The sequence below is a fragment of the Microtus oregoni genome, unplaced genomic scaffold (assembly GCF_018167655.1).
Source record: "Microtus oregoni isolate MIOR12 unplaced genomic scaffold, Mior012 000001F_ref0000356, whole genome shotgun sequence".
NCBI classification, from domain to species: Eukaryota; Metazoa; Chordata; class Mammalia; order Rodentia; family Cricetidae; genus Microtus; species Microtus oregoni.
The window spans coordinates 61,705,289-61,718,847 of NW_024543060.1; the positions used below are offsets into that span (position 1 = coordinate 61,705,289).

At 41.2% G+C, this 13,559-nt stretch overlaps 1 protein-coding gene across 6 annotated transcripts in view; it reads right to left on the reverse strand.

Annotated features, from left to right (window-relative positions):
- The window catches only part of Slc16a7 (solute carrier family 16 member 7), a 152,233-nt gene that overhangs the window by 78,663 nt on the left and 60,011 nt on the right, over positions 1–13,559 (reverse strand). Inside the window, exon 1 of one of the 6 annotated variants that reach the window (XM_041663283.1) lies at positions 12,055–12,337. The exons of 3 other annotated variants lie outside the window; for them this stretch is intronic. The gene's annotated coding sequence lies outside the window, so the exon portion shown is untranslated. Of the gene's footprint in view, positions 1–10,981; positions 11,258–12,054; positions 12,338–13,559 lie in introns of those variants that run through there. 2 more of the 6 variants (XM_041663238.1, XM_041663265.1) reach the window with 2 other exon arrangements.

Sequence of the window (13,559 nt, forward strand, 5' to 3'; positions counted from 1 at the left end):
CACCCTTGAGTGCATAGTAAGTTCAGGGCCAGTCTTGGCTACATATGACCTGCTCTAAAAAGAACAACGGTAAGAAAGAAAGACAGGAAGGAAGGAAAAGAGGAAGAGAGGAAGGGAGAGAGGGGTACAGGAAGAAAAGGAGAGGGAAAGGAGAGGGAAGAACACAATAATGAATTAATGTGGCATATTTTATTTCTTAAATTTTTAAAATATTATTCTAATCCAAAGCATTCTCAAGGAGAAAAAAGAAGTGATTTCTAATGTTTTCACTCTGCAGAAATGACAATTTCAGTGAATAAGGGTTGTGTCTGATTGCCCGAAATTGTCTTAAAGTACATTAGTGGACTTGGATAAATTAACAAAACTCTGATAACTACTAAGCCTTAATATGAGTAATAGTCTACTGTTAATAATAAAAAATGAGTTAATTGACACTTTTTTAAAAGAGGGAAGAAAGAAAATTATGTCACTATACTACAAAACTGAAACTACTTTTTTTCTAAAAGAGAAACCTAATTTAAAAACATTAGTTTATTCAAATTGCACATGTGCTCAATAAAAAAGAAATTTAAGTTTTTCATTCAATTACTGAAAGAGCATAGTAAAATGCTTTTAAAATGAAGCAAATTGTTTTTACCCAGAAGCGTAATAAATCAGAAGCAAACTGTCAGTCCTTAGTCACTGAGACCATCCATCTGCACAGTGCCTCCGCTGTCAGCTTGAGGTTTGAGGCTTAATCATTTCAGGAACATGAATGCCGTGAGCCATCGGTTGCCCAAGAGACACTTGGGTACACATATTCATGCCACTGCCTTCATAAATTTCTTGACAATTTGCCTGAAGGTCAATCGGCAATGAAATAATAGAAATCATAGAATTGGAACAGTATATGGGGATACGGATTTAATGAATATTTACCCTGCATTGTGATTTGATTTTATGTATCTATGCAGTAGGAAATATGATTCAGGATGCAAATTTCATAAAGCGTATAATAGTCTTAATAAGTGTGAGAGTTGGAAAGAACCGATGACAATCTCAGAACTCCTGACCCCAGGTTATATATTTTGCATAGGGTTAAATTTCACTGCTCAGTTTGTGTCAAATAAAGTCTCATTTGTTACTTTACAAGGCCTACTCAAATGCCGTTGCATCATGCATCCTGCTTATTCAGACTATGGTGCAATTATGGCTGATTGGAAAACAGGCCACGCATTTCTCTCTCTTACATGTGCCTCTTGAAAGAGCTTCGTTTGCTTTTATATTTACTCTGGAGTTTGGCCATGTGATTTCTTTTATTAGCTTACTGAAGCTGTGGTAACATAGCTCAACCGACTGCGTGACTTCAGCAATGCAAATTGATTTCTGGCAAACTGATTTTCTCCCAGATCCAGTAGCTGGAAGCCCAGGTCAGGTGTTCAGTGTGCAAGGGTTCTGGTGAGGGATGTCTCCCTGTGTGAACATCTGTTTGCCATAGCTCAAGAAAGGACCAATGGGGATCAAGACCTCAAGAGTCCTTATGAGGGCACGAATGCCACCAGACCAGAGTCTTCCTTCATGATTTAATTACCTTCTAACAACTCCATCTCCACGTACCACCATTCATGGCGTGATAAATGTCAACACAAATTTGAGAACATGAATATTCCAATATTCCATCCATCATTCTGTAACCAATGAATGAGTCAGTAGTAGGCATGAATCAAGCAGAAATCTGAGAAGGATTCGAGGGGATGAGGCTATTTTCACTAACCAGGTCTCAAAGGTATTTATCTTCTGACCCTTGTTCCCACCACCTCCAAGGCCTCTCAGTTCACCTACTGGATGATGAAGTATATGAGACTGTCCCACAGCCATCCTTGATGACCCAGACATGTTAGGGTATGTGCAAAAAATCCTGGAAAGACCAGCATTACCACTCTCTGAGAAGAGCATAACTTGCTATTTCTAGACCTTCCCAGCCCTCTCGTGGGCTTCAGTTCTTTTTTTGTCCTATCATGTGCAAGTGTGGTTTAGGATGTCCGGAAGCTGTATCACTGTCTTTCAAACCTGATCCCTCCGTGGGTTTCTGAATTCTACTCCAGATCCTAACCGATTGGATTCCTTCTCTGAGTTCTGATGGTTTGGTAACAGGAACACAGCTCCCTCGCTTTATTTCTGCCATTCCCCTTCTGCTAGCCTGTGTTTACTATCGTGAACGATACTAAGACAGGTGACTTTACGTTCACCTAAGCAGACCTATCAGCAGTGAAGATAATCTTGGGGACCTGACACCGAGTATCAACACAGTTCTGAGTGGTTGCTGTTCCACTAGCTGCCTGCACCACTCAAATGTCAACATTAGCACATACATAATCTGAGCTCCTTGTGAGCCATGCATGGTGATATGAGCGATCGGTCACCTTGAAGAGCCCTTTCACTAAACATCCGCCACAAAAGAGAAGCCTCGACTCTATGATTGCATTCACGAGACTTATTAAAGCAGGCCCTCTTAGAAGGAGTGGGGTTGGTAGCTCTAAACTCGCAGTCATGGGCAGAGCTGTGTGTGGCCCATGTCTTCACTACGTGTACAGTTGCTTGGGAGAGAACAACAAAAAAGCAAAAAGGTGCCATCGGTCTTACTAGTAGCTTATCTCCGCTTGAGCTGACTGAACTATCAGAACTAGAAAATGGCTTTAGTGCCTTCTTTCTTAGTTCTGTAATGTTACATGAATATTTCATACTTCAGTACGCAGGAGAAAAGTTAGCTCAGTATTCAAGGTGAGTGCTTTGTGGTCTAAGAAAAATGACATGAGGCATAATTCTCTCATTAAACTGGTTGAGTAAGCTGTTCTACAATAAGACCTGTGTAGAGGAGTAGTGTACAGCGTACACTATAATAAGACCTATATAGAGTAGGATATAGATTACACTATAATAAGGCCTGTATAGTGTAGTCCACAGAGTACACTATAATAATACATGTATAGAGAACACTATAATAAGACCTGTATTGAACAGTGTAACTACTTAGCTGAGTGTGGGTTATGATTACCTTCCAGTTTAATCTTAAATGATGAAATGACTTACTACTACGACAAGATGAGAGGAAAACATACCCAAAAGGAATATCTCCTAAGGTCCTTGCAAGAGAAGTGATGTTATTCATGGATACTGTTGGCTCCCTCTTCCAGTTGGTCACTATTGGTGTCCAACAAATATTACAACCAAGTCCAGCAGAACTTTCGTCACTTGGGGAGGCTGACACACAACGTGCACATAGCTTCATTTGTATAAAAGCTATCCAATATTCTATTGGGTGTGTACGAAATAAGCTTTGTGATTTTCCATTATCTTTATCTTGGCTTTTAAGAGAAAGGTATTCAATGTGTTTATGGTTTTTATAATATACTAAAGAGGAAAAATGAATTAATTAGTGATGCAACTTAGTTTATTGCTAAAGAAAACTGAATATACTAGGAGTTACAAGTGAGAGAAATTATAATCACTAGTGTTATGGTGTAGACCTTGAGTTCCCCAGTAATTCATAGATGGAAAGCTTGGTTTCCAGGTCAGGAGGCTAAGGGGAAGGTGGTGGGGCCATAGGGCGTACAGCCTAGTGGAAGGTAAACTTACCGCAGACATCTTAACAAGTACTGGAAGCCAACCATGTTTCTTTCTCTCTGCCTCTCTGCCCCTCTCCCTCTCCTTCTGCCCACTTTCCCTGTCTATCCCTCCCCAATTTCTGCTTCCCTGAAACAGTGGAGTTTTCTCTAAAATGCTTCCTGCCATAATTTTCTGTCTTGACTGAAGTGAAAGTTATGGTACCAAGAAACCATGAACTGAAAATTCCATAGATATGAGTAAAGAGAAATCTCTCCTACTCTAAGTGGTTTATGTCAGTGACATAATCTACAGTATGCGTGGTCTATAAATAATGTACTGCATCAATGACATAGTACTGAACTGTGCCCGGTATGCTGAAATTCTCAGATCCGGCATTTATTCTATATATACTGATGCCACGTATCATAGTGTGCTGTTGAACTAACCTCAAGAAATAACCAAAGCTACTAGTCAGAAAGAACAGCTCGATATTCTTTTTGCCAGTACAAACTCGTCAGTTTTGGCAAATGTTCTTCTATACTCAGAAGTAAAATGCTGTAAATTCTGCCCAACACATTGACTTCGTTGTATGTGGGAACATTAACTGGTGAAGCCATCCTGATGGTCTCTTACGCTGCTCCACATCCTGAATCTTCTAAGAGCCTTGTAAGTTTAATGACAAAGGTGATAAAGAGGAGGAAGTTCTGCCTGTAAAATATCTCAAGTGAGATCAAGCCATTTATGTTTTATGATAAAGAACTCTGTGACTTCATTAAAGCTTTTGTTCAAATAACTGAATCAATCCAAAAGGATGGCTGAATTCAAATTCTAGGGCTGTCACAAAATACGCATGCAGAATCATCTTTGTAGAGATGTGATATATTCATCCATCTAGAAAAAATACAAATATAGTTCTTTGGCTTTTATAAAAGGATATCATTTTGTCAGACCACACAGTTAGAAATCAAATCTGCTATATCCAATAGAAACACAAAATACTGTGGTACCAAGCATTGCAGATTCAGTCAAAATCAGTCACCAGATCACGAACGTCTATAAATTTACATTTGGTGGTAACTCCTCTGCTGTAAACAATATAAAAGCTGAACACAGAGAACCAAATCAAGTACAAGTGGACATTTCTACTGCCCCAACACAGAATGTATGCAGTGTTGTGAAACCATGAGCTGCTGGAGCCTGGAAGCTGTCAGAGAAGCTCACGCCCAAACAGCAGGAGGGAGTTACATGCTCCATGAAAGATGAAAGATTGTTAAGACTGCTAGTGATACTAGCCCAGTGCCCTCCTGACCTTGCTTCCATGCTCTCAGGTCCTCCTCAAGATCTAGCACATGCAACCTCTCTCTTAAGATTTTTTTAAAAGACATTATGAGTCAAAACTTTAAATATTCTACAGCCACTCATTTCCCTCCATATGTGCACATTTGTACTGAAGAACTGCTTCGGGCACAACATACATGCTATGAAAGAACAGAAGCACTTCATGGGGGTTTTGACAAAGGTCCACATACTCATACGGCGGAACACACAGGAATTAAACAGATGAGCCGAAGCATCAGGAGTCAGTAGCAGAATCTAGGCAAAATGGTACTGAGTTACTCTCTCACCCGCTTAGAATAGCTATTATGTAACATCTAAACTTTGCAAGGAAGAGTGGAACAGAGTTGCCTGGCAGTGTTAAACAAACAATCCCCCCACGTTAGAGAAGAGGATGCAAGGGCCTCCCAAAAGCTAAGGTAGATGCATAGGACCGACCCATCCTACTTGATAGTGTGCAGCTCAGGGAAATGAAGTCAGTATCACAAAGGCGCACCTGTACGTCAATGCTACTGCAGCGTATTTACAATATTAGTTAGTCAGGCCACAGAGAACAAGAAATTGCCTTTTCCTTTAAGCTAAGTGAGATAGCCAAGGAAAGCACATATGCCTTGCACGCCCACTTGCCTTTGCAAGCTAAAACTGTGAACCTGAGAATAGCGTCATGGTTACCAAGAGTTAGATACCTGTGGAGTAGGAGGGACGCGGACACAGGATGGGGAAATACACTGAAATTCACCAATGCCTATAATTCGTGTTTAAATTTAAAGAAACTAAAAGAAACAAATAATTAGAGCTGGGAGGGTAGCTCAGTCAGCAGTTGCCTTGTAAGTTGGAAGACCTAAATTTAATTCCCCAAATCCACTGGGAGTTGTACGTGTTTGTAGCCAAAACACCAGGCATGAGATACCCTCTTTTGAGTTGTTGGTCACTGGAGTTTAAGACCTTCCAAAAACATTACACGTGATTCCTATTGCCCTTGGCTGCCTTCCAAAGGTGTAAGACAAATCCTTAATGCGGAAGACATCATGTATTTAGACTAAGAGTCCAAAGGCCACTGAGCTGGAACTGACCTGACAGCTTTTTTCCTGGGGACTCGTTTTTGTGGTACCAGAAGGCACCACGAAAGATTCCAAGGAAGGTGAAGTAATGGACAGTCCTACTCAGATATGACACACAGGAACCATAACAGCTAGCATGATCCAGTAACCTTAAGAGTGTAACAGTGGCACACATGCCTTGGCTGTAACCAGTAGTTCTCTAAACAGACTCCAGAGCTCTTCAACAAGAAGGAATTTATTCCTGGTTCTGGAAACCTGGCCAACTCCCTGGGATTGGTGAAGTCATAAATTCCAAAGAAGAACCTACAATAGCCACATTAATAACCAGCATAACCCCTAGCTACATTAGATATGCCCACAGAGCAATCCTCATCAGTCACCAAGTTAACTCTCTTTGAGACAGAAAGAGTCCATTACCAAAAACTACAACCAACTAAAATGAAAAGTTGGGGAATCCAGTTCCAAGTGATACATCAGCAGCCCGGCTCCTGTACCTAAGGCTCAGGGGAGACTGCAGAATAGGAGCAGAAGAGTGAGAACGTGGCTCCTAGTAATGTCAGAAGTGACACGGGAAAAGTCTCGCCAACATGACTTCCTAGCGATAAGCTCAACAAAGATGACACCAAGAGAGATGATAATATATGTACAGAGGGAAACCTCAAGAGGCCTCAAACCAAGACAGAGAACTTCAGGCAGCTAAGAATGCGGAGAGTGAAGATTTAGGCTTCCCTGGGGAAGAGTGCACCAACTGGTTATCCAATACCAAATGGTCAGCCCTGAAAACTTACCTACAAGTAACATTATACAGACTGAGCAGGCTGTGTTTATGTATTTATGAATACATACACAAGTACAGTATGCAACAACTACAAAGAATAATAATAAAGAAACCATGAATTTGAAAAAGAGCAAGGAGGCATATATGGGAAAGTTCACAGACAAGAGAAAATGATGAAATTATATTATATTGTAACCTCAAAAATTTAAAAGACAGCAGATGTATTTTCAAAATTCTCAAAGAATAAAATAAATGAGAATGAACTAAAACATTCAAGGAAATGTGTAAATTTAAAAAATTCAAAACAGATAGAAAAGAATATAAAAAAGACGCATAAAGGACCCTCTTGTCTGAGGACCTGGCATCCCTTGAATTGCACACATGGGTGACAGATGTTTGAAATTTTTCCAACATCAGAAACATTGCCAGCCCGTCATGAAAGCAACAAAAGCAAAAGGACAAACAAACAGAAAACTAAAAGATGAAATCTGAGGGCAGAACTGTGGCTGTGCTTGCAGAGGACAGTGTCTTCTTGTTTTAGAGAGATGAACTCTACCCGGGAATGAGGGGGCTGAAATGAATTCAAGGATGGAAGAAACAGGACTGATGGTGCATGGAGCTGAGGTGCAGGACTGAGCAAGGCTGAGACCCTGGGCTGGGACCCTGGGCTGAGGCTGGTGTCGCCTGTGGCTGGCTCGGAAGACAGTGTACCAGACACACAAACACTGGAATTTGCTCTACTTGGCTGTGGGCTTGTTTAGCTACACTAGGAAACCTTTCTTTCCACTTCCTTTTTTTTGGAATGAAGAGTTCCTCCTTCCTCTCTTCCTATTTTAGTCTGGAATTAATGACACTGGATACCAAAGCTTCAGACGTCCACAGGGGGAGAAGAATTTTTTTCTGGAACATATGTCCTACTCAGTGTCTCTCCATTTAATTTTGATAGGGATGTAGACTACAAGTTAATGTTAGAAGGGCTAGTCTTAAAGATGCTGGGATCTGATGAATATATGTGGGGGTGGGTAGGATCAAGATCAGGGAATCCCCTGACTATATTATATTCTTGAAAATCGGCTTTAACTCCTATTTCTTTGCAGTGTTTCATTATTTAGAAACAAAGTATGCTAGTAAATTTTCTGTGTCAAAAACAACCCAATAACCAACTTACAAAGACAGGAAACAGATTTTGTCTGACAGCTTTAGAGAATGTAGACCATGATTCTGTCCTTGGGCTTGTGGGAATACATTGTTTACAGGAGAACAAAATGATTCACTTCCTATCTAGGGAGGTAAAGTCAGGAAGAGCAGGGGACTGATAATCTCACTATCTCCTTAAGGGAACATCTACTATAACCAAACATCCCCAAACCCATACCTCCAAAAGTTTCCATCACCTCCCAAAAAGTCAAGCAAGAAACAAGTGTTTAACAAACAGGGAAGTCAGCCGGGTATTCTAGATGTAAATTCTGGCCCAAGGCTGCTGCAGAGATACCTGCTTAAAAGAAGTGGGCCAGTTCCCAAGTCTGCCAGCAAGAACTGGAGAAGACAAGGAGATGCAGTCCAGCCTATACCTTACTTCACACTTTCAGCATCCTAAATGGAATGAGAAGAGTTTTCAGTTGGTCTAAGCCACCCACCTAGTGCAGCTGTGTCCGGGCAGACCTAAGAATGTGAGGAAGGATGCTTCACATACCAGGATCATGTGAACTGGCCTGCACAAGCATGATGACTGCTACCGCCCCACTTATAGCTCATAAAATGTGAGGAGGTTCTCACAGGTCATGTGATTAACCCATCATTTAAAAGTCAGTGGTTGTTAAGCCAGGTTTTCCAACTCCAGCATCTGTCTTGGCATTGATCCCCAGTTGCTTTTCTGTGTTTTTTTTTGGGGGGGGGAAGGGGGAATTTAAAAGAGAATCTGAAATCTTACATGTTTCTGTGTTATTGAATGTCTATGAGAACCTTGACAAACTTCAACATTGCATAGTTCAAGCTATCCATGTCTAATAATGGGCTAGAGAAACAGAGATAAGCTTCTTGATAGCAACTGATTTGTAAACCTGTGATAGGACACTGAGCAGTAAACACGAAAAGGCCCAGGACTTCAGAGTAGACACTGATTGTTAGGTGCTAATTGAAGAGTATTCTGCCGCTTTAACAAGAAATGTGAGTAAATCAAGCTCAAAAACTTAACTTCATGCTGGGGACATGTGCCGATGTGTGGTGAGCTCACAAGTACTACACAGTAAATGGAAAGACGACAGATCTATTGGACTATTCATGGGAAGTCTATACAGACAGCCCACTTGGAGCAACCCATTTTTGTAGAGCTACAGGCACATCTGTCCTTTGGATAAGTCACTGTCAATTCTGTAAAAATCTTGTGAAATCATAGCATTTCTCCCTTCTTTAGTGTCTGTATAAACCTGACTTTTCCTGTAGGGCAACCAGATACCATAAAGCCAAAGTGTGAAAAGGATTCTGTCAAGCCTTTGTTCTCACAGGAAAAAATCTACATAAAAATTGTCCCCCACAAACTTTCATACAGGAAGTGGTATGTCTGCTCTAACAGCAGACTCAGGAAGGTGTGATCTACTGGTCTGCTCTGACTTAGCGAACTGTCAATATTCTGTATTTACCCTTCAACTTGGTTTCACCTAACATAGGACCATAGCCCAGAAAATTAACTATTAATTCAGGAAAAAGCCCTGAGTTGCTAAAACTAGCCTCAGAGAGAAAAATTCTCCCCTGGTCATCCTGCTGGAGTCAAAACCAAGGCCCCCAGAAGAGATTCCTATTAACTTAGGCAGCTAGATGTTAAAGCAATCAAGACCGCATGTTAGTATAGCTACCAAGGCTGTGTTCCCAGCTGTAGGAGAACATCACAGCCATGCTGCCTCTGAGACTAACTTGCCTCTTTACCAGATTCACTGGTTTCTTGTGACTCTATAGAAATGCATGCTTGATATTATTGTTAGCACCGATGGGGTTGTTAACTTGTCTGTACACCTATACAATCTGAAAGGGTTGTGGAGATCACCCCTTTTGACCCTTTACCCTTATGCTTTGCCTGTACCCTTGGGCCTTATGCCCTAATGCCCTAATGCCCTTATGCCCTTATGCCCTTATGCCCATCTTCCCCCAAAGAAAAAAAAAGCACGCAGAAAAAACATGCCCGGGTCAGTTAGTTTGTTTTACCCCTCAAATCCCATTCCCAAGCAAATTTTTTCTTGTTGTGTCAGTCCTGTTTGAACTCTGAAGGAGTGCTGAGACTCGTACTCAGTAGCCCCCACTGTCACTTGGTAAGAAGGCTTGGTCTGCAAACATGAAGACCAGAAATGGAATCCCCAGCATTTTAACATTCATGTTTAAAACTGGTATGGCTGTGTGCCTGTAACCTTGGTATTGAAAGTTAGAGACAGGAGGATTCCATGAGGATAAGGGCCAGCCAGTCTAGTCAAAATAGCGAACTTCCTGTCCAGTGACAGACTGTCTCAAGACACTAAGGCAGGTGGAGATCAAGGGAGAAAATGCTGTAAAAACCTGCGCCTGCCTCAAAACACATGAAAGTGAATGCGTACCTGAGCATTTGCAAGCATGCTGCAAACATTCTATATCACACACAAACACACACACACAAACACACACACACACATACACACACACACACACACAGACACTGACACACACACACACACACACACACACACACACAAACACACACACAGTCTTACTCCTTAGTATCTAAAATATTTTAGAGCATCATGACAAACAATGACTCTCTCTTCATATTATATGTGGATTACGACAAGCTTTATGTGAATATTCGTATATTACTATATCCTTTGATCTAATACTCTCTTAAATTTCCTTAATTAAGGAATCTTCAGCTTTCTAAGAACTTATAAATTGCAGACCTCCTCAACATTGCTTTTGAGCACATCAAAGTGACTGTTGATATTCCAATTTTGAATTTTGAGAAGCTCATTTTGCATGGAGAGCTTAAACAAACCTAAGCAAATACACAGGATCCAGTTTTACAAGTCAAGCTGACAAACACAGTTCCAATGCCAAAGGTGAACCGGAAAATACCGCTGCCCCCTGCTCTTCAACTGGGAAGGCTTTGCCAGCTCTGATCTAACATGCAAACTGGTTAAGGAATAAAATATGATTTCCCTTTCAAAACCGGCGTGAGTGCAGGTTAATAAACCACCAACCCTACCTGTCGCCCATGAATAGAGGCTTTGTTCGAGTTCCAGGATTGTCCATAACGCCTTCATGCCCCCTCTCTGGACACTTGTATAAAATGAATGTTCATCTGTGTTCCAACCATCTCCCAATTTCAACGCCAAAATCATCAGTCACTTTCTGACATTTAATTTCAGCTGCATCACAGAACTATCTAGCTGCTGATGCTATACAGAGCTCATTCGGTTTGAGTCTAAATCCAACCAACACAAGTTTACTTGGCCTTGGGCGTTTGTTGAATAAAGAAGATACCAGTAGGCAGACACTTTAGCAACAAAAACTCGCTATTAAATTTGTCTAACCTACGCTCCTAGGGTGTAACAATGCGCCCTTAGTGAAGAACACTTAATACAGAATTAGTCATTCTGAAGCTGTGCAGGGTAGGCAGCGTCACCTTCCGCAGCGAGCTATGAGCCTGGAAATGTAATGAGCAGAGTTCTGTAGTCTCAATACTGTGCAGGAGTTCCACACGACCTAGAGATGTGGGACCACCTCCGCCTTCCACTCAAGCAGCCAAACTAACCCACATACCCAAACTCACACCGTTTGCTTTACTATCTTTTAGTCAAGTGCGCATATTTATGAGACGTAATGACTTATAGAAGAAAAAAAGGCACTTAATTGTAAGATAATATAAGATACAAATAACATTTTAGTGAATAAAGAATCACTCTTATTTTCAAAAATTCAGTACCAATGATTTAAAGTCTTTCCTCCAAACCAAAACTTGGCAGGCTACATAATGTGAGGTTTTCTTTTAAATAATTATGGCTAATTCATATTCAGCCAGGAGGGCTAAGAACCACAATTGTAACTTTTATAGAACATTTAAAAATTCTCTTTGCTACTCCAAGCACACAATCTCTCATTAGCCTCAGCTCGGTCCACTTCAGAACTCAAGTACTTTTCCACGAGGCAACATTTATGAGCTTTAATTTGTCTTTCAATAAACTTAAAACATGAAATCAAATCAAAAGAATAAAAAGGAGCCATGCCTATAATCTACCAGAGCCAACACGAGCACAGTTTGTAAAAATTTAAAGTTACCTGGAGAGAGAGAGAAAAGCTGCATTAGCCGCTTGTTGGGGACTCAGAGCTGAAAATACAGGCGATTGATGATTAACTTTTAGCCAGGAGCAAACTTGCACACAGCTCTCCAGAGGCCAGTTCTCTGCTTTCCCTTCAGTCTCTCTTCTCAAATAGGGGAAAGGTAGCTCCCTCTCTTTCTGGAGAACTTGCTATGGCATGCACAATTAATTCGTACTTCACACGGTGTAGTGTAGACGGGGCTTAAATTATATCCAGGGTCAAAGAAGGTAACCTGTCTGGCACTTTGAATTGTTACATTTAATCTTCTGGATTCTCCTCTGCTGTTGAAGTAGGCACAATTTCAAGGGTACTTTTTCTCATCATGTAATTTGATATCATGTCTGGGAGACACTGCAAAAATTATGTACAATACGCATTGCTGTGTCTATGAATCGTAGCTAATTCTGATATTGGGAAAGACAGTATTATGAACAATACTAAAGAGGTCAAAGTCACAGGGTTTCATTTTGCTGCCTGAAGTGGACTTCAGGTGTCTTCCCTAGATGGGGGTTCTTCACCTTTTTCTTATACTGAGACATGGCCTTTCAGCAACCCTGAAGTCATGGATTCCGCTAGACTGAGGTAGCCACTGAGCCCCAGCGACTATCATGGCTCCACCTCCTCTTGCTGTGGTGACAGAGCAAGCTCTCACTCTTGGCTTTCTACATTGATTGATGCATGCGGGGGACACATGCATCAGGTACTTCACTGACAGCCATCTCTGCAGTGCTGAGGCATTTTACTAAATAATCTGCATCCATCACTTTATTCTTTAAACAATATAAGATAGGCAATATGCAAACATTTTAAATATGGGAACACTGGGTTTTGGTTTTTTTTTTTCTAGGTTTTAATGGATCTAAGGTCCATATTCCTCTCTACTAAACAGCTGACTAGTGTCTCCACAGTCAGTGGGAGGGGTTTAAGCGCTCATGGTGAACTTGACAAATCCTGGAGCCACTTAGGAAATGGGCAGATGGGCAAGCGTGTGTAATTATCTTTATTACATTTATCAATCATTCCCTGGAAAGAAGATCCTTAGTGGGGAAGTGAGTAGAGCGTCAACATGCATGTGTTCCTGGCTCTCTGTCCCTTATTGGGGGCGGACATTACAAAAACAACTCCCCCCAGCCCCTGCCTCTGTGGTGACCCATGATGGCTGGATGGTAGGTAGCCTGAACTACAAGCCGGAAGAAAACCTTTCTCCCTCAAGTTGTCCAGGTCATAGGATTTTATCACAGCAGCAGGCAGAGAAATAGAGACAAGACACACGGTTTCCAAAGGGAAAGATTCAGTTGTCCTAGTCAGAGGATTTTATCACAGCAGCAGACAGAGAAACAAAGACAAGACACATGGTTCCCAAAGGGAAAGATTCAGTTCTCAAGACCAAGCACCAGATACCAGCCAGTTGTAAAATATGCTTCCAAACGTGTTTAATAATGTGCACAATAATTATAACGACC